This window comes from Lethenteron reissneri, chromosome 24 (genome assembly GCF_015708825.2).
Source record: "Lethenteron reissneri isolate LAM-NWPU_2019-01 chromosome 24, ASM1570882v1, whole genome shotgun sequence".
Classification (NCBI taxonomy): Eukaryota; Metazoa; Chordata; class Hyperoartia; order Petromyzontiformes; family Petromyzontidae; genus Lethenteron; species Lethenteron reissneri.
The window spans coordinates 8299423-8320449 of NC_083802.1; the positions used below are offsets into that span (position 1 = coordinate 8299423).

The 21027-nt window shown below is 42.4% G+C and overlaps 1 protein-coding gene across 8 annotated transcripts in view; it reads left to right on the forward strand.

Moving 5' to 3' along the window:
* LOC133346502 (receptor-type tyrosine-protein phosphatase delta-like) overlaps positions 1-21027 on the forward strand; it is a 225848-nt gene that overhangs the window by 13222 nt on the left and 191599 nt on the right. For 7 of the 8 annotated variants that reach the window (XM_061558119.1, XM_061558125.1, XM_061558122.1 and 4 more), the window contains exon 1: positions 361-540. The exons of the other annotated variant lie outside the window; for it this stretch is intronic. The gene's annotated coding sequence lies outside the window, so the exon portion shown is untranslated. Of the gene's footprint in view, positions 1-360; positions 541-21027 lie in introns of those variants that run through there. 8 annotated transcript variants of the gene reach the window in all.

Genomic DNA, 21027 nt, shown 5'->3' on the forward strand with positions numbered 1-21027 from the left:
CCCTGCTATCCCCCGCCCCCGCTACCCCCACCCCGCCCTGCCCCGTTATCCCCCACCCTGCTATCCCCCACCCCCGCTACCCCCCCACCCCGCCCTGCCCCGTTATCCCCCACCCCCACCCTGCTATCCCCCACCCCCGCTACCCACCCCACCCCACCCCGCCCTGCCCCGTTATCCCCCACCCCCACCCTGCTATCCCTCACCCCGCCCAGCTATTCCCTCACCCGGCCCCGCCCTGCTACACCCCCCCCGCCCCGCCCCTCGCCCCCCCGCCCCCACCGCGTGCGCACGAGCGCGGCGGCTTCTGGGCTCGCGGTGTTGAGCGCCGCGCGAGCCGCGGCCACAGTCGCTCCTCGCCCGCGGAACAATTCGCGTAGCCTCAAAAAGAGTTGCAATTTAATAAAATAAAAATTCCTAATAATAATAACAAAACCATTCGTGATAGTTATGCTCACGACGACGACGGCGATGGTCTCGCTGGCGTGTAAAAGTTGTTCGCGGGAGCAATGTTAGCGGCAAAGATATTTCTCGACGCCTGAGGTAATAAACAAAGTGTGGCTTTTTTTTTTAAACATCGTACGTTTGTGGTAAATGTTGCTGTTTTTTTGCGAGTTTAAATGCAAAGTTAGGAAATGTTTGTATTCGTTAAATGCATGGGTCGTGAGGGCAATGTTAGCATCGTCGCTATTGTATATAAAGATTTTAAATAACCCTCGGCAGTGCACGTGTTACTACATACGAGGGCATTCGAGTGGTACACGAGGCAGTACTGTACGGACGCTTTGCGTGGAGAACATGTATATTTTTGCTTTAAAAGTAACTGAATAATTGATCACAAATGATTTAAAAATATATGGTATGAGGTGATTTAAATGAATATTTAATACGCGCCTGAAGTAATTAACATACCGTGCATTGTGAACCTAACGGGACTTTAGGTAAGGCGTGCAACTTTTATTTTCGGTGTTAGTTTAAACATTTACCTCGAAAGTAAGTTGAACAAGTGTGACTCATTTATATTCACTATCCAGTAAAATATGCTTTGAGTTTAGCCGAATACGAGTTCGAGGACATGTCGATATATATCAACGGACGGTTCTTTATTTAACCAGTTAACAGGCCACCCAGATTCATTATATATTGTGATCAACATAGTTTATTTAACCAGGTAGGAGACCATTAATCTCTTGTGATTAACATCCTTTATTTAACCAGGTAAGAGGCCACCCAGGTTCATTATATCTTGTGATCAACATAGTTTATTTAACTAGGTAAGAGTCCATTAATCTCTTGTGATTAACATCCTTTATTTAACCAGGTAAGAGACCACCCAAGTTCATTATATCTTGTGATCAACATAGTTTATTTAACCAGGTAAGAGTCCATTGATCTCTTGTGATTAACATCCTTTATTTAACCAGGTAAGAGACCACCCAGGTTCATTATATCTTGTGATCAACATAGTTTATTTAACCAGGTAAGAACCCATCGATATTCGTGGTTTTTTGTGACGTCCATATCTTGTTTTTAAGTCCACCGAGGTTAATTATCTCTTGTGGTTGGTGTCATTTACTTAACCAGGTAAAATAAGCCCTCTGAGAATCATCATCATCATCATCACCTCCTGTGATTTACGTTATTTAACCAGGAGAAAGGCTCCTTTGAGATTATCCCCCTGTGACTGACATCATTTTACCAGGAGCGCCCATTGAGATTCGTTCTTCAGGGTCGACATCCTTTATTTGACCAGCTATGAACCCCATCGAGATCCCACCGTCTTGCGTATTTGGGGCATAGTCCCTTGCACACAGTATGTTGAATTTCCGCAAAGTGATGTTAGTTTTTAAAAAATCGACCCCACTGAAGGGCCATGCAATAACAAACAATCGTGTTCGTAGTAATAACGACATAGTAATTGTTGCCGTATGAAAAAACTGGGCTCTTTTATGTGGTTAACGTGGATTTTACAAATATTTTCACTCAAACGTTTTAGCAATTTCAGACGCTGCGCTTTATCTTCGGGATAGCAAACAAGAGATGTTTATGACTGTTTGTTCAAGCATAATATCACTGTCTAGTTTATTACATAATGGGTTAACAGGTAATTTGATTATACGGATATAAATAGGAATGATGTAATAAAATAGGAGAATACAGTCATATTTTATTGGGTGCGTTATATATGTATCAAATATGAAATAGCATTTGTCAATGAAGGACTCACTTGAGTCACGAGACTTTTTCAGTCCTTTATTATACACCGAGATATTTGGCAAGTGCCTTTAATGAGTGCTTTATGTGGGGGGAAAAACAGTACCCGCAGAAAAACCCACCACGCATATGTGGGTATAACACTAAAGTTCCATACAGATGGGTGCACAAACCCACTTGCTGCACTGCCATCTCCTGGCCACATTGCAATGACGTTGGTTTGTAAGTCTCGGATTTCGGTGGGCTTCAACCAAGCCTTGTCACCAAAGTGCTGGAAAACAAGCGTGCACTGTCACACCAGTTTACTTTTTTATAACAAAAATGTGTTTTTGTTGTAGAATATTGTGGGGATCAAATCCTGTTCAGGGGTCGGTTCTGAAATGAATATCTGATTGATGATGATCATCATCATGATGATCACTCCGGGGTCGGTAAAATTAGCGACATCACTTCGTGGGATGTCAATGGTGGTCATCCTATGGAGAAACCTGAGCCAGCCACATAAAATGTGAAACATATACACCCAGCCCATGGCTTGAATCCAGTACCTCAGCATTGCTTGCTGAGCATTGCAGTGTTTACCAACATGGGCATCATAAGGAGTGAGAGAGAAATAATTTGTCATCCAATGCAGATACCTAACTCCACCATGATAATGTGGAATTTCTACTGTGCTCATTGCTCCACCCCATATTTGTTTGAGCAGGGAGACTTGGATAACATCCACACTGTAAACTCCAGTGCCCTCAAAAAGTAATTAATCAGACTCAGTGTACATTAATCACTGGGAAGGCAGCGAGTGTGTGAGTGGTCTGGCCACCCTCTAGGTCTACTCAGATGACACATTCGAGTGGCACTCTCTCATCAGTGCCCAGGGTCCCCACCACTGAGTCGTGACCAGGGACTTAACCTCCAACTATCAACCTCGCGGCTGGCCGCTCGCCACCCGCTGTCTCAAGCAACATCTCCCCTGGGTGGTGATGCTTAATTTTAGAGGCGAGTAGTCAGCACTGTATGCGTGTGCATACGACTGTGCGATGCTGTTTTAATTTATCACTTGTACAATTAGTGGAGGGGAGTAATTTGTTGCAAGTAACTTTGTGTTATTGTAATAAAATTACATTTAGCTCGTGCGTGTTAATGTTATACATATACACTGATAATGCACGGGGTACAGGGTTTTATGAAAATTCCCACGTTTTCCCCAACAGACCTCTGAACAATGATGTTAGTAAGCGCCTATTACGGTTGCCAAGATAGATGAGTAGTTTGATCTGCACCACAGCTAGCGCTAATGTTTACACGGTGCCTCAGTTGCTTATTTAAAGGTTGAGAAACGCCAAAGTCCGTGGAGCACAGTAGGTGCATGTGGCACTGGTGTTATTGCATTAAATCCATCCTATTATCTGCGATTTGCCTCACATACATCTCGTGTGAGTGGACTCTTGGAAGTGCTAAATCATTTTATCTGGACTTCGCAGATAAGGGGGTCAACATGGAAATGGTGAAAAATTCTTGTTATAATCTGCGGATGAGTAATTACTAGAAATGGTTTCCCAAAAGCACTGAATTATTCGTTGAAGCCTATGGTTCTTCTCGGATAAGCAAAGTAACCTAGAAATGGTGCCAAGTTCGTCTGATTATTTGCATTTATCTGTGGACAGGAAATGCATGGCAACAATAGGATCCACCAATAGCATCCGTCCATAACACCATGGGCAAACAAAGCAAACTTGAATACATACAAATGAATACAATATAAAAGAGATCCTAATATTGTCATACATTGTTGGGGCTAGTGCTGTTAGCGATCACCTATCTCTCGAAGTTCTTAAATTTATAACTGGCACAGGGAACGCTGTCTTCTACTTAGTTTAAACAGCGATGGGAAATTTCAGATACTGTTTACCACTACTATTATCCGTGGGAGGGATTCATACTCAGGTTACTGGGTTATTGAGTGCTTGAACTACTGCACCACATACACAATGACAAAGATCCTCAATATAGTCTTGAACAGATTGTTGAAGCAAGTGATCTGAGGGAGCACCTATGAAAGCCGACATGGGTGGGTGACCAGGACCACGCCCGGCCGCCTTTGTCTCCCCACTCCTGATGTTTAAACACCAGACCAGGTAGTCATATAAGGTTGAGTCAACTTAGGGGAGGCCCAAGACCGGTTCACATTCACCTATTCGTCACCGACATTGGCTGTGAACGGGAATTGAACGCGGGTCGTGGCGCAGTGCGCCACCATTCCCCACAATACACTTCACATATGCAGACAGAAATATGTGCGCGCACACACACACACGGTATATATACACACGCACACAAAGACTCCAAAGATCAGAACCACGAATGGCCACCAGTGTCTTGCCAATGTTTACGCACAACACCAGGCACTTATTTAAAGAAGAGTGGACCGATGTCAAGCTCAGGGAAGGCTTTGATGCCATTTGGTACTAGTCGGGTCGCAAGGTTTACATCGCAGTCAAGAGGTCGTCGCATCCGATGCTGTTGAGGCTGTTGCACCACCGTTGCCAACATATAGCCCACATATACAAACACCTCTTGTATAGCCTTTGACAGATTGTTGGGGATAGTGCTGTTTGCAAACTCATGTGGAGGCCGAAAAGGCGAATGGTAGCCAGTTTCATGCCGGTAATTGGTTTAAAAAAATGTTACCTCTTTTCTACACATGTCTCGCAATGAACATACAATTTTACCTTTTTTCATTGAGACATGGAGCTGCCCTGATATAATGATTAGCAAGGTGGACTTGCCACCGTTACATTTACTATTTTGGCACGGCAGTGGAAACAATGGTCATGTTTTGTAATTCCCTCCGCCTCTTGTCAATACATAAATATACAGTAAATGGTTAAAACCAGTCAATTAATTCTTATAGTTCGTGTGTGGGATAAAGTGTCGAAGACAGTACACGTCACCTCTTCCACAAACACTTCGCCCTCGTGAAATAGAATACTACCTTACCCTCTCGAGCTCCCTCTCGTGGAGGCACTTCCGTTTGGCTGTGATGTGGGCAATTGCAGGGCTGCATCTTTACCTTTCAAACGGAGAATTGAGGGCACGTGTTAACCACGCAGACAATTTAGGCCTATCCGTTGGAACAATATGGCGGCTGCCTCTGAAACAATTAGTTGCACGCACTGTGCGTGTTGTACGTTAACTCTTACAAATCAGCGCTCTCATTACAAAATTCCACTGAAATCGATTATCGATTAATGACTGTCCAAATTTATAATCGTTTCTGAAACGATTATTTGTTTAAAAATGATCGTTTAATAACCCTAATATATACACACGCATACATACATATAAACATGCACACGTATTACAAGTACATGTAGATTTTCTTTGCAAATCCTCTGCTGTATGAGACCCCCGTCACCCACGCTATGCGGGGTCGTGGAGGTTATCGCAAACTTTTTTCACCACGCTGGACTGTCGATTGGTAAAGGCAGAGAATATAGACGCGGGAGCATAGTACTGAACAACTATATATTTTCTACACTGCCGTTTGAATGCCAAGTCATGGTAATATGATTACCCTTAAACACGGTGCAATCATACACAGTTACTGTCGTTCCCTTTTGGCTTTATGAACAAGTGTGTTTTTGCATGGTGGCCAATCAAATTGTTGTAGACTTAACACTTGTTCAGATTACCACAAGGGGAACGCCAGTAACCGTGTATGATTGCTCCATGTTTAATGGTAATCATATTAGCATGACTTGGCATTCAATCGCTCATTACTCTTTATGATTTCGTCAATTAAAACATTTCCATAAACAAACACAAAAACAATTGTGTTGGCAGCATTGGTTCCATGCATTTATATCATGCGACACAGCCTACTTTATCATACAAAAAAAAATAAACTTCACAGCGTAGATGTCCTGTGAAGATGGACCATCGCCTGGATCGTTTGTCATTATATATGTTCTCTTTAAGGCAGAGGTCGCAAACGGGTTTTGATTCCTTACCCGTACCCGGCCGCACCAGGGTCGCAAACGGCGACCCGTACCCAGCCGGGTATGGGTAGGCGGGTATCGGGTAGGGTACGGATATTGGGTACCCGGTTGCGCCCTGTGCTTTAAGGCAATGTTAACGATTTTGTTGGGCTTTTTTGTTATTTGGTTTGTACACCACTGCCAATGCAGTACCTTCAAATAATTTGTCTACTTTTAAAATACAGTAATGTTATTAAATTAACCGAATAAATTTAAATTTCATTACAAAAAATGCAAGTAATAAAGTAACATTACATTAGTTTGAAAATGACAAGTTCTGTATGATTTAATTTTTAATACCACTGGTAAGTACAGTACTCGAGGTTGAGAGGTCATCACATCCAATTAAGTTGATTCCATCCCATCTCGCCATTACTTCCTTCTGCCAGGTCCTGCAGCTGTTACACAACTGACACCTGACCTCCAATGACCGCTCTTACAGTCTTGCCACCATATCTGATTTTAAGTCTAACCCAAGTTACAGTGAATGGTCTTCAAAACCGCGTTTACAGTCTCATAATCAGCAACTTCAACCTTTAGGTCTGTAACTGATGATTGCTGACCTCTGGGTGCTTCTACAATGCCCGTCTCGGTAATCGGCATCTTGCACAGGTGATCCTTATGGCGGTACCCCGGGGTACCAAATAATACAAAATTGCCGAGGCAATTAAATATTTTATTTCTGGGACACTATTTTTTCCAGGGGTGTACATAACGCCACGACTGGGGTACCAATCAATCCAAAATCAGTGCTACTCCGCGATGTCGAAACGCAGCGAGGACGATTGCGCTGAAACCCTGAACGCTCGTATGCATCGTGGTGGTGCATCGTGCACAGCTCGTCGAGATGAGTTGATTGCCGCATCGCCGACCATCAGATTATGCGAGATCCGGAGTACTGCGGTTCCCAGGGGTACCGCCATGAGGTTCATGTGTCCCACCGGTAAAGACCTCCCCTTTTCCGGACACGTATACAATGCGCACCACCCATTGCAAACTCACTTCCGAATGCCTTTCTACCACATTCTATGCTCAATTTCAAAGTTTGTCAGCTGTCCTATAACATTCCTAATACACTCTATGCACCAGTACAAAAATGTCAGAATGCTTCTTTTCTGTTTGGTATGGTAAAGTTCAACAATATATAAAGTATTTCATTGTTTTACATAGTAGAGAACTTAAATTATCCAGTAATTCACGAATGCCTCTAAGCAGAAGATTTGCAGTTCGCGGCACCTCTTAATAAGGGGCACACCACGGCAGATTGAAAACACTTCTCAAAACCCACAAACTCCGATCCGTAGAAGTGGACGTGGTTAACAGAGCTGCGGGAATGGAGCTGCAGATAAATGCAGAGATGAGGTTCTGATACATTTTTTTTAAAAATGTGCGTTCTTTTGCATCTGCGAAGCTAGCTGTGCTGATTGGATTTGTTCATTGGAAAGGATTGCAATATTTTAATGGGTCACCCAAATCACTTTGGCTGGGCGGTGTTGTGGTTAGAGCACAACTTTATATTCTGAAGACTGTTCTCGGATGGTGTCTTCGTACGATAATTGTCCAAGAGACTGGTCTCTGATGGGCCTCTAAACAACTGGATGAACATTGGTACAGTAATACCTCGACATGCGTATTTTCAATAAACGAATTTCGCTATAACAAACTTTGGATTAATTACCATTGCTTTAAACAGAAATCTAGAAATTAAGTAAAATTATAAATAATTGCACAAAAATGAATACGTTAATAGATATATGTTACTATATAAATACGAATACAATTGTAATATATCAATTATTTAGCGTTGTGCATCGCGATGTTTCTTTTATTATAAATTGTAAGACTGTACAGTATGAAATACATTATTTTCAAAATAAATAGTTTACATTATGAATTGTAAGTTACGAAGTTTGTGTAAGTTACTAAGGCTGGCAGTGCATCGTAATAGTACTAATGTTATAAATTATTCAATTATGCGAAGTTTCAATATACGAATATAGCTCCAGGAACGCATCTATTTTGTATATCGAGGTATTACTGTGTTTTTAGACAACAGTGATGGGATTGCAAGACAATAATCGACTGACAGAGATCTCTCTTAAGGGGTCGAGATACAGCAGACAGATTTCTCCATCGCATCTTTATTTAAACCCAATAATTAAACCTCCCAGTGATACTGGATTGCTCCTCATCATTTTGATGAAACCCTAATAACACAATTCTGCGGAACGTGTGTCTTGTAAAGACGCTTCTTATTAGTGTTATCATGAATTGCACTCTCATAATCAGCACCACTAATTGCTTCTGCCACAGTCTTTCTGCAGCCCTGAAACACAGCACCTTTTGCAATTTCTCAATTTGCGGTTACTTTTGTTCCTCCCCCCACCTCCTTAATTGCATTTAAATATGTCGTGCTTGCATCAACATTATAGGATGAATAAATTTCCTTTTATAATTATGACAGCGAACATTGCATCACCTTGGGCCAAAGAATGGCCTAGACAATTATATCACGGAACTACTTTTTATGGCCTTTCAACTGGCCTCTTTATGCATATAAAGGACACGCTGCTGTAGTCTATTTTAATCGCATTAGCTAAGTGGAAGCTATAAGAACAATAACAATGCTGCAGTTGTAGCAGAGACCTTGAGTAAAGGATATCGAGTGATATTGACAAATCGACATACATTGATTCACCTTCCCACGATTCGATAAATATAATTTGGGGTCATGATTTTATTTAAGAATTGATTATTTTAGTCCTATTTGTATTGTATGATTTGAATCATCTTGTGTCATTGTTTACACGAGATTGAATGTGACATTTACATATGATTTGCATGTACTTTTCACAAGTCATGAATAACGGATATATAGATGTTCAATTAAATGCATGTATCTTGAGCGTAAGGTTGAACTTATAGTTTGTTGGGTTACTTAGGGGTCATGCACTGAGCTGGCACCATTGCGGCTCTAAGTTCGAATTTAGGCAGCTATCAATGGGTTGAGCTGGATTCTCAAGTGCAGTGAGTTGATTCTATAATTACAGGCAGCCCTCTACGTACGAACACTCGACTTATAAACATCCGCACTTACGAACCAGCTTCCATGAGATTTTTTTTTTAATATCAACTGCAAACTCGCACTTACGCATTGAACCGCATAACTATTTTCTTCAGCGGAGTGATCTTCCGCGATATGTAATGAGTCACAAGCCTCCCGCTTGGAGTGTTTGTGTCTGTGCGCGCGCACGTGTGTATTTTGCGTGTGAAAGTGAGTGTGTGTGGGGAGCGGTGGTTAGTGCGCTGCGCTACGAACCCAGCGACCCGAGTTTGATTCCCGCTCACGGCCGACACCAGTGACGATTATTTGAACCAGTCCTGGGCCTCCCCGAGGTCGACTGTGCCTCAAATGAGTACCTGATGCGGTGTGTAAACATCACCACTGGGGAGACAAAGGCAGCCGGGCGTGGTGTTGGCCACCCACCTCATCATGTCCCGTGCCGGCCTTCATAGGTGCTGCTCACTAACAGCACTTGCCCCAACAGTCTGTTAAGGCTATACGGGTGATAGTTGCCCTGCAAACGGTGTTTGATGTCAATCAATCTTGGATTCTTATTTGGTAATATAATGTTAAATGGAAAGGCCAAATTAAGTGGCAAACACGATTTAATGTGATGTTTGTTGCAAAGTCATTTTTACCTGAGCTAAGGCCATCAAATCGCCACACTTGAGAATCCAATTTAATCAAGGGTGACTGAACCTTCGATTTGAACCCATGATCTTAGCGGTACCAGCTTTGTGCTTCCGCCCTTATGAACCCCCCTAAAGCCATTTGGCTACCTCTCATTGTATCTTTAGCAACTATCTTCCCAAGGTGTCACTGTGGTCAAGATGTGTAAGTAATACTCCGTCGGGCATGGGTTCAAATCCCAGCTAGGGGCTGACTCCAGATTGTTATTTTCAGCTTGATGAGGTCATGACAATTGGTACCATTTTGCAGAATTTCATCGACTGCCATAGGAATGCGGCATCTTCGCTGCTGGCTCACGACCATCAGTGGAGATGAGCATTGCTCTGTGGATTATTTGAGCAGGGAGAGACGTTGCTTAACTGTGTTATATGCAATGAACGTACTCACATCTATATTAATTGTAGATAATAACCTGAGACAGCAATCATCCTTTAAATACTGTTTGCCATTGGTTATAATTAACAAGCCAGCCATCCGGTGCACCGTCCAACCTCTATGCCTACTCAGCCGCTGCACTCGGCATATGTAAAGTAATAATAATGCACTTAAAATGATAATGCTTGGAGTAATAAAACATGGGCCGCACACGTTGGGGGAGCTTTAACGACACTGTGAAACAAGCCCAATTAACACCCCGGTATGAACATAGTAATTGACCGTCTGTAAACCTGCCACCTCATGCCCGTATAGCCTTATGTGTAACCCTTTCTCAGCCAAGTTTCGCTGATTTAACTCACAACGATTCAATTAATCGTATTGATTTTGGATCATGGTTCAGTTTTAAGAATCAATGTTTTTGTCTGCATCGTCTGTTAAGTAATGTCTCTCTTGTCTGGATTATATGTTGCAAGGGTATTGTCTCTCTTTACGGTATTGCTTGTCTAGCTTATATTGTTTGTAATCACTGTATCATCTGTACATCTGTACATCTGTCATATCCGTACGTCTGTCTGGTTTGTACAATCTAATTTCTACCGTCTTGTCCATACAGTCATTGTTGTCTTATAAATTATTATATGTAATATCTACTTTTTGTATCATATTTTAATTTGTTTGATTTGTACACTGGCAGTATATTAATGTCTAGTTTGTACGATTTGCAGTGTCTTTGTATTGGCTGCCTTGTCTTCTGTCTCAGCATTACTCTCCATCTTATCTCTCTTCTGTCCAGTGTGTTCCCACCATTCACATGAAGGCAAAGAAATGCGTAACATATGTATGAAGTGAAAATAATCAATTATTACACGAAATATGCAACCTGTGGGTTGTGAGAGTAATGATCTATTTGAATTGATTAATTAGAAAATGTTTAGGGATGTAAAGATTTATAATTTAGAGGCAAACACAACCCAAAAACACAACAGCTCTTCTCTAGCATCTACACACTTCGTCTGTGGCCCCTAGGGTATCCAACATGCATTTGAAGCTTTGTTAAATTACTGTTAAGACGCATTTGGGTGTTGTCAAAGTGCTGTATCGATATCACTTCATTGACAAATTTAAGGGAAATATATCACTCTCAGTTCTATTATGACATGCCTGTTTTTTCACTCGCAAAACTTCAAGCTCATGTCAGACAGCCAGGGACATACAGCCCAGTTAAATATCTCAAAGACAGAAGATGTTTGTTGTTATGGGTTGCGTTGTCCTTTAATTAGCTTCTACTGGCTGTACAGTTCAGGAAGAGACATTTCTTCACCTCATGACAACACGCTAACAACACTTACAATGTTATAATTGGTGATAAATGGGGAAATCTTGTAGACTACAGTATATAAACTAAATCAAAGTGTTGTAAAATGTTAAATCATTCTAGCGGCTGTGTGTACACGTGGTGGCACTTTGACAGCCCCCACATCCATCATTATAAAGTCTCGCTTCATTAAAATTAGCATTTAAATTGGAGCTAGAAATATGCGTTATTTTAGCGAATGAAAAATGACAGCAAAATGGTCAGTCTAAGAGGGGGGGGGGGGAATACATACTTCATAGTGGCTGACAATTCTGTTGTACAAAAAGAGAGTAAGCTCTACTGATTGCTGGAAATTATCTTTGGACCTTTGACTAGACGCTGCATTCCCATTGCTGTTCAAAAGTGAGTCACGTGAAACGAAACGACATGTATCAGACCGTATTCGCGAGCACAAGGCAGATTTGAAACACGGCAGGACGAACTCTTCCGCCGTGGCTGACCACTGCTACAACGCTGTGGGCTCTCATGATATTGTTTTCTCCGATACCAAAGTGCTCTGCAAGCCATCTGGACACCACCAAAGATTTGTCCATGAAGCCATCCAGATATACAAACATAGACATAACTTCAACTGAGAAGATGGATTCAAATTGAGCAATCATTGGAAGGATGTTATTAACCAAGTTAAACCTTAGCTGCCTGAAAGTTTATATTCATATCCGCATCTCCAGTCTTTTACTCCCAGCCCTGCTCACTCCCATCACTTGGAAATTTGCCGTGTCACGGCTTTAGGTCACCCTTTAGGTTGAGCTTTAGGACCACCCTTGCCGCTCTCCTCCAGCCCACGCCCCGCCCCCACACTCACCTGGCTCCTCCCCCCCTCTCAGCTATATAATCCCTTGTCACAGTCATCTCTTTGGCATACTTCAGCGATTGTTTTTCGCTGTGGTTGTCCCCGCCTGATGACGGACGCTTGTGTTGCGCCTGAAACGTCGTGTTTTGTTTTATTTTTATTTTCTCTGCGTGACTTTACCGAAAGAACCAAGAGTATAGTGAGTCACGTGTTAAAGTAAAGCGCTAAACCAAAAATTGATTGGATAAGTTGTTTCAATCAGTTTAGCTGCTGCATGTGCTTGCTGATGGTGCACGTGGAATGAATGCACTCATTAAAGGGGTGACCCAGCCTAAAAAGTAAGCAGCTCTTCTCCAGTAGCTACACACTTCGGCTGTTTCTTGGGTTGCTTGGCATGAGTTTGAAGCTTTGCTCATGAGAACAAGGATTAAATTCATGAATGTTGTGCATAGATTATGTAATGCTTTCCAACATGTTTGTCCTTAAAAAACATTTTTTAGAACATAGTACAGTCTTAATTTGAAGCTTTCGTGACTGCAGGAATCCATACTCTTTGGTTCTTGCGGTAAAGTCACGTAGGTAGAAAAATAATAGAGCACGACGTTTCGATCGAAACACAAGCAATCGTCATCAGGTGGGACAGCCACGGCAAGAAAAAACTGCTTAAGTAGGCGAGAGATCTGCCGATCTGCCGATCTTTCCAATGCTGCTGCGGCGGTCCACTTTACTCCAGTGACCCGGGTGCTGCTGCGGGGTCCACTTTCTGTCCCGCCTCCTTCCCCCCCACTTCTTTCTCCCCCCTACTGCCGAGTCCTATATAACCTCGTGCCACGGCAGATCTCTCGCCTACTTCAGCAGTTTTCTCTTGCTGTGGTTGTCCCACCTGATGACGATTGCTTGTGTTGCGATCGAAACATACCACAGGTTAATGAAATTATTTAAACTGTTAAGAAAAGTAAGTGGACTTGGGCAGGACACATAACTACAAGGGAGGGACATCCACAATGGAGATGGAATGATACTATCATCTCTTGTGCAGGTGCTTGGTGGATTGTTACATTGCAGGACTGTGAGAGATGACTTCCAGTAGCGGATCGATCAAAGCTGATGGGGATAGTGATGAAATAACGTTAGCGTTAAAACTAGGTAAAGAGATGATTTCTTACCGCATGTCATGTTGCAAGATGACATCATATGATACGTGATGTCGCGAGGTGATGCTCCTTGTAACCATGAGATTGGATATGCATGTTGCACGTGTGATGTAATTCCCAAGGAAACCAGATAACCTTTTAAAATTTATTGCCAATTTTTGGACAGCTCTTTTGATACTTTTTCCCAGTAATTCCTTAGCAGCAATACAACTTTCTCATAAATTATAGATTTGAAGCTTTCGTGACTGCAAGGATTCATATTCTTAGGTTTTTTCGGTAAAGTCACGTAGGTAAAACATTAAAATTAATAAAAGTTAAATAAAATAAAAATCACGACGTTTCGGAGGCAACACAAGTCTCCGTCATCAGGTGGGACCGTCACAGCCAGATTTGCTACATCAAGTGAGGCAATGATTCAAGATGTAATCCCTTAAAAGTAAGTTGAGGGGGGAGGAGAGGGGGGGGGAGCTCATCAGAATGTGGTAGCCAATGAATGGAACGTATCGGGAGGGAGGGGGGCGGGGCTCAAAGACGGCACGAAGTGCCACGTAGAACGCATCGGGAGGGGGAGGGGGGGCGGGGCCAAAAGAATGCACGACAAAAAAGACTTAATTACACATTTTTGGACCATCTTATCTGACAGGTACTATTTTACTTTACTTTACCGAGTGTTAACATCCCCAGTGTTTAACAGTACTCTCTTCATTGTTCAGCCAGCACTGGTATAAACATGGGCATTTTCGTTCTTTTCTATCATGTGTATCAACAGGTGCTTGTACACACACATGTCCACGTACACTTGCACCCCACACTCTCTTTTGGCCTCCCCTCCCCCTCTCTGTCCAATGCGTTGGCAGCAGTAGTTGCTTGCGCACAACCACGTCCACGCCGCCGACTCTCGTGTACCACGTCGTGCATTATTTTGGCTCCGCCCCCCCTCCCCCTCCCGATGCGTTCTACGTGGCACTTCGTGCCGTCTTTGAGCCCCGCCCCCCTCCCTCCCGATACGTTCCATTCATTGGCTACCACATTCTGATGAGCTCCCCCCCCCTCTCCTCCCCCCTCAACTTACTTTTAAGGGATTACATCTTGAATCATTGCCTCACTTGATGCAGCAAATCTGGCTGTGACGGTCCCACCTGATGACGGAGCCTTGTGTTGCCTCCGAAACCGCGTGATTTTTATTTTATTTTACTTTTATTAGTTTTAATGTTTTACCTACGTGACTTTACCGAAAAAACCTAAGAATATTTTTCATAAATGTAGTTAATATTGGAAAATTTACTCGAGAGTGACAGTGATCCCTCCACGACAGATAGATAAATAAACATACATTTATATACATAGCTAATGTATTCCAGTTTCGTAAGAAAGTGCTCAAAACACTTTAAAGTTACGGTCAGGCATTATAACATTTTCATTATTGCAGCAGGGTTGTGATGGTGAGAATTCTGTGACGACAGTTTTAAAGTACAGATATCCCTCGATTAGGAACGTTTGGTTTATGAAATTTCGCCTTAACGCAATTGACAAATTATGGACACTTTTCAATTAACGAAATCGAATTTTTTCTTGAACGAAATTTCACGTGGCACATGCGACATTAGATTAAATAAGAAGTACCGGGGAGGCTGCGCCATCCATACGCTACAGCGTCATGGCATACCTGCAGTGCAACAGTGATGCCTCCACATCACCACTCCAGTCATTCCAACATGCAGCAGATTTTTTGGTGAATTCCCTGAAAAGGTACATTATTTTTGTTTAAAATAAGTTATTATTTAATATTTTTATATTGTGTCCGTCGTGCAGGGAGGGGCTGGGTGGGGAGGGAGGGGCAGGGTGGGGAGGGGAGGGGAGGGTGGGGAGGGTGGGGCTGGGTGGGGAGGGTGGGGAGGGGCTGGTCACCCCGTGGTGCCCTTATAAAACTCAACGTTTAACCTACTCACGCCGGCTTGTGCCCGCCCTCACAGTCGGGGATATTTGCGGAATACACCACGCCGCCGTTGACCCTGGCCATTGACCGAGCAACCCAACGTTCCTTCCAGCTTTCTGCGTTTTATGTATGGCCATACGCAATAATATAATAGCACCACTGTGTGTGAAGTCAACAGGAGTTATACTAAACTAAACTATTTTTTATTTTCCCAGGTAAGACCCCCTGAGCTATATAGCTCTTTTTCAGAAGCGACCTAACCACAAATGATAGCTCAAAGAAGTGGCTTATGTTGAAAATTATTGCAGCCAAATATTGTAAACGCATGTTTCTGAATATGGAGGGAAATAAACGGAGGACCCGGAGAAAAATTTACACGACAACTGGGAGAGAGACATGCAAACTCTAAATATACGGGTGTTAGGGTCGGGATCGCACCCACGACCTCCTGCATACCAGGCGAGGTAATTAATATCTGGCCTCCGTGGCACCTAAATAATGTGGAGGGATATCCCTAATTTGAGAATGTGGAATTTCCACCACTCATTCCAGACCGCTAACTGGAGGTGAATGTGATTATTTGAGCAGGGAGACACACACTCTCACTCACAACTCGGCACACGCACAGTGTGCTCAGTGCGGTAATTACATTGCAGTTGAAAGACCAATTCTGCAATTCAGAGCGCTAGATTACATTCCCGGATTAATTGAGGCTTAATTCAGAATTAAATGGCCTGAATTAATGTGGGTGCGTGGTGACTATGCGTTGATTTTATCAGCCCAAACGATCTACTTACGGGTTACTCACAGCCAGTAATTATGTTGGATGTGCCATATACTATTGTACGTTTCCTTTTCTAAGAGTTGCCTGTAATCCAGCTACATATGTACAATACAATGAAACTTATATTATTCATGGCGATGTGGTTTGTGGTTTTGGCAGATCCTACTATTCACGTTGATCACCAGCAATGACTCCTGTTATCCACACTGCTGTTTGCGGATAAACATGGTTCGCAAACATTCAATCACATCCGGGTCACTCCTGTCACTTGTGAAAAGTGACGGATAATAGGATGGTTTTGGCAATTGCGGGTGACTCATTCTCAGATAAGCACGGATAATAGGAAGAGTTAGGCACCACTTCTAAGTTACACCTGTTACCTCTGAATAAGTGAAGATAATAGGAAAAATCAGACTATGGATATGAATATTGTATGCAGTTAAATTCAGATAATAAAAGTGAATGATAGGTGGGTGGACCTATACATACACATACATGATGTATAGTACACATAGGGACATAACACATAATGTATGGCCCAATGTCGATCCACTACCAAATGAAGGCCTTTCCTTGCCATATTAGTCATGGGATTGCTTGACAACATTTTACCAGGTTTGGTGGGAGGGCCCAATTACGGTTCATATATTAGTTTCCATTGATATTAGCTGTAGCAGGCAATCAATCTCAGGTTACTTTGATTATAGTAGGGTTGTTAAACAATTCATTTTTTACCAGCTAAGGCCCACTGAGCTAAGTAGCTCAACAAAGTGGCTTATCATGTGGAAATGTATAGCAACCAAATACTCTAAATGCATGTTTTTAAATGTGGAGGGAAAAACCGGAGGACCCAGAGAAAAATCCACGTGACCACGAGGAGAACATGCAAACTCCAAATATGCAGGTATCTAGGTCTGGATCGAACCCACGACCTCCTGCATACCAGGCGAGATAATTAAAATCTTGCCACCATGGCAAGATGTTAACTCGTAAAAAAAATGTCAACTGTATCTATTTTAGAATCAATTACCAATTCCAAAAGTCAGGAATTGGTAATCGTTTCCAGTGGACTTTTAGTAATGAATGCACTCACTGGCATATGTGTGAATGTTCAAACAGCACAGCTGTCTAAGTCACCACATGGTACACTTGCCCTAATTTCTCAGTTACAAGGTAAAGCTGCAGCCCTGAAATTCCTTTCCTAATCAGAGGGTTCTTTAGAGGGTATTTGGTCTACACTTCCACACTGACCAAATGTCTTGGAAGAGGTGGGTGTACCCACACGTTACCCCACCACATGTTACCTACCAATCTACTAACTGGTCTACCCATTTATATTTCTGGGTGAACAGAGGCAAGGTAATGGAAGAAACATGCACCCATTGTTTCAACTGCCGCTTGGGATATCGAAACGAACTGGGACATGTCTACAGGGAAACTTGTGTTATCCAAGACTCTATCTTTACACCACCTTCCTATTATCCGAGCCATCATGCAGGGAAGCAGTGATCCAGAAGTGAAGGTACATGTTTTCTATTATCCACGATTATCCGTGGCTAGCGAGGATTACCCTTGCAAAGGTGTGGACCATGCGTGGATCTCCAGCAGTGCGAAGTACATCACTGCCAACGAATTATACATTGCTGATGAGGTTTCCCAGCCCTGCTGGTTTTGCGGTGGTGGTGATATTGATGAAGGTAGCGATGGTGGTGATGGTGATGATGATTATGGATGAATGGCAGTGATGATTATGACGATGATTTGTGCAGGGAATTACGCTATGCTGGGATGACTCACAACTGTGCTATGTCGGGATGACTCAGAGTATGCCCTGCAATGTCAGGATGACTCGCACGTTGTCCCGCTATGTTGGGATGAATCATCCTATGTCCCGCTATGTCGGGATGATTTTTTACTACAGTATATCCAGCTATGTCGAGATGACTCATACCATGCCCTATTTCGTGATGATTGATACTACATTCCCAAATGTCGGGATGAATAATACTGTGTATCATTGTGTTCAGACGATTCCTACTTTGTCCTACTGTTTCAGGATGACTCCTGTGCTGTGTCCTGCTGTGTTGAAAGATAACCTGCGATATCCTAAATGTGTTGGAAACATGTCAGGGATAATGATGATGATCATGGTAATCATGACAGTGTTGGTGAAAATACTAGTTACACTGATGTGTGGATAGGAGTTTCCTGGAATGTATTGTCATGGTAACGATAACAATACACTTATGCAAATACAAGGAGTACCCAGAATTTGCCATAAATTCATAATACTACCTTTTCCATGGACATGACCCAGGGGATGGCCTGCGTAAAGAAAATTTGCATAAAGAAAATTATACATATCGAAAGGTAGCCACCCACTTTTATTGAGCACATCAAATTTGATTAATTCCGGGGTCAAAATAATGTATTTTCTACGTTTCAGTGCATTGAAAATCTTGTTTTTTTTAAACCCTTTTTTTATACTTGTTGCTCTCGCCCTAAGGAACAGGGAATCACAGTGGCCGCTCCGGCGCGATGACGAGTGGCGATATAAGCACTTCTTTCATTGGTCATAGGCTGGCCAGCAACAGCCGCTGTCATTGGACCAGACGTTTTCCCTCGTAGGTGGGGGCGAGCATTCGTGATTTCAAACAGGGGGGGGGGGGGGGGTAAAATGTACAGTTATTAATTATTAAAATGTAGTTAAAAACACGAAGAGGACCACGATGGCCGGGACCTGGACCGTTTTTTTTTAATGAAATCTTCAATTGTCAGGCGAGGCGAGTCTGTGTAGAAAATTTCAGCTCGTCAGGGTTCGTAGATCGAATATATGCATCAAATATTCCAAAGACTATGAACAGACAACACGGCAAGTTCAATAAAGTGTGTAATAATAAAAGTGTGTAAACAGCTTCAATAAGCATTGACCAAACAGCACGGGCAGGATTTTAATTCTTCATGTGACCCTTGAGACTTGGTGATGACTGACTGCTTTTTGTGAGTACAGATTTGGGATTACAAGATAAAACTACGTTGTCCTGCCGTGAGTGTTGTATCTTGAGACAATATTTATGTTTTGGCAACGCCATGCAGTCTGGAATCATGCTGAAATTCATCGTGGTGAAAATAGCTTCATCTTGCGCAAGGTTTTATTCAAAAAGGTTCTTTACTACAATTATTTTTGCTCATAAAAGTATTATTAAAGTACGCTACTGCAATAAGACAATTTAACAGAAAGCGAGTTAAGCATCTGGAGCCAGATTTGGATGATGGTGAATGTAACTGTGTGATTTTTTGTGAAATTGGGCTGATGTTTCCATTACCAGCAATGGATAAAATCACCATCATGATGTGTTTTTTGGCCAATTCATCAATATGTAATTCTGACCGCTAATGTACAAACTATCACACATTTTACTCATGATGATGTGTTAGAAATTGGTCCCAAATCTCATAACAATGTGTTTTTTGCTCTTTTATACTTTTTTTATGGAAGCTTACTACAGGGATGACTCCATGAGAATATAAGATGCAATAATATAGCATTGTTATGGATAGGTGTTGTACCTTACACTTAGCAGAAGTGCCTCATACTGATAATCCTTATTCCAAAGCAGCCTAGTAGTGTTTTGGGAAATATCAAGTGAGAAATTAAGCCCTGTGTGTATATACAGTATATATGCATATGAGTGTCAATGTTTCTGTATGTCTCTACGTGTGTATATCGGTATGCATCTGTGATTACGTGAAATGTTTGTGTGTGTATGTCTTTATCTGTGTGTTTATGTGTATCTATGAATGTAGCTACTTGTGTGCAAGAGTCTGTACGTATCTATAACTGTGTTTATATTATCTCTTTGCGTCCATAAAGACCATGGAGGCTCACTGGGGCAGTACGTCCACTCCTGCTTAGCAGTGCCACCAGCCTCACGTACGTAGCCTCCTGGTGGATCCTCTCGGATAGTAGGTGCTGATACAAAGCTAGCAAGGCCAGTGTAGCCATACTACCATGCGCATCAGGCTTACGATGTGGTTTTGGCAATCGGTGAGGGCAGAATAAAACGTCCAGCTCGGAAATAATCTAACACCTAATACACACAATAAATTAGATGGTGCGTAAAATATTCTACAAATTATAATAAAATAAATGATACAAAATTACATAATCATCTATGATTACAGTGATGTGATACAATATGTCCTGTGCACGTCCTCGTTTGTATGATAAACTGTGTATGGGAAGTGTGCTGGCCGGGGCTGATCTGGTGTACCTGCTAATTTGGTTAGTCCTGAAGCCAGTGGGTAGCGTAAATTAGGCCTATGTGTGCGTGCGTATCAGTGTGTCTGATTTTGTGTATGTGTGTAAATATATTTGGGTTGCGTGAGTATATTTATATCCCGGCGACCCGAGTTCGACTCCTGTTCACAGTCATCATCAGTGATGAACATCTCAACTGGTTTCCACCTTAAATGGTGTGGTTTGTAAAATCAATATTGTGGAGACATAGGCGGCCGGGTATGTGCCCGTAAACAGCCCTTGCCCCAACAGCCTGTTAAGGCTATTGGGGATCTCTCTTATCTGTGTGTGTGTTTTATCTGTAC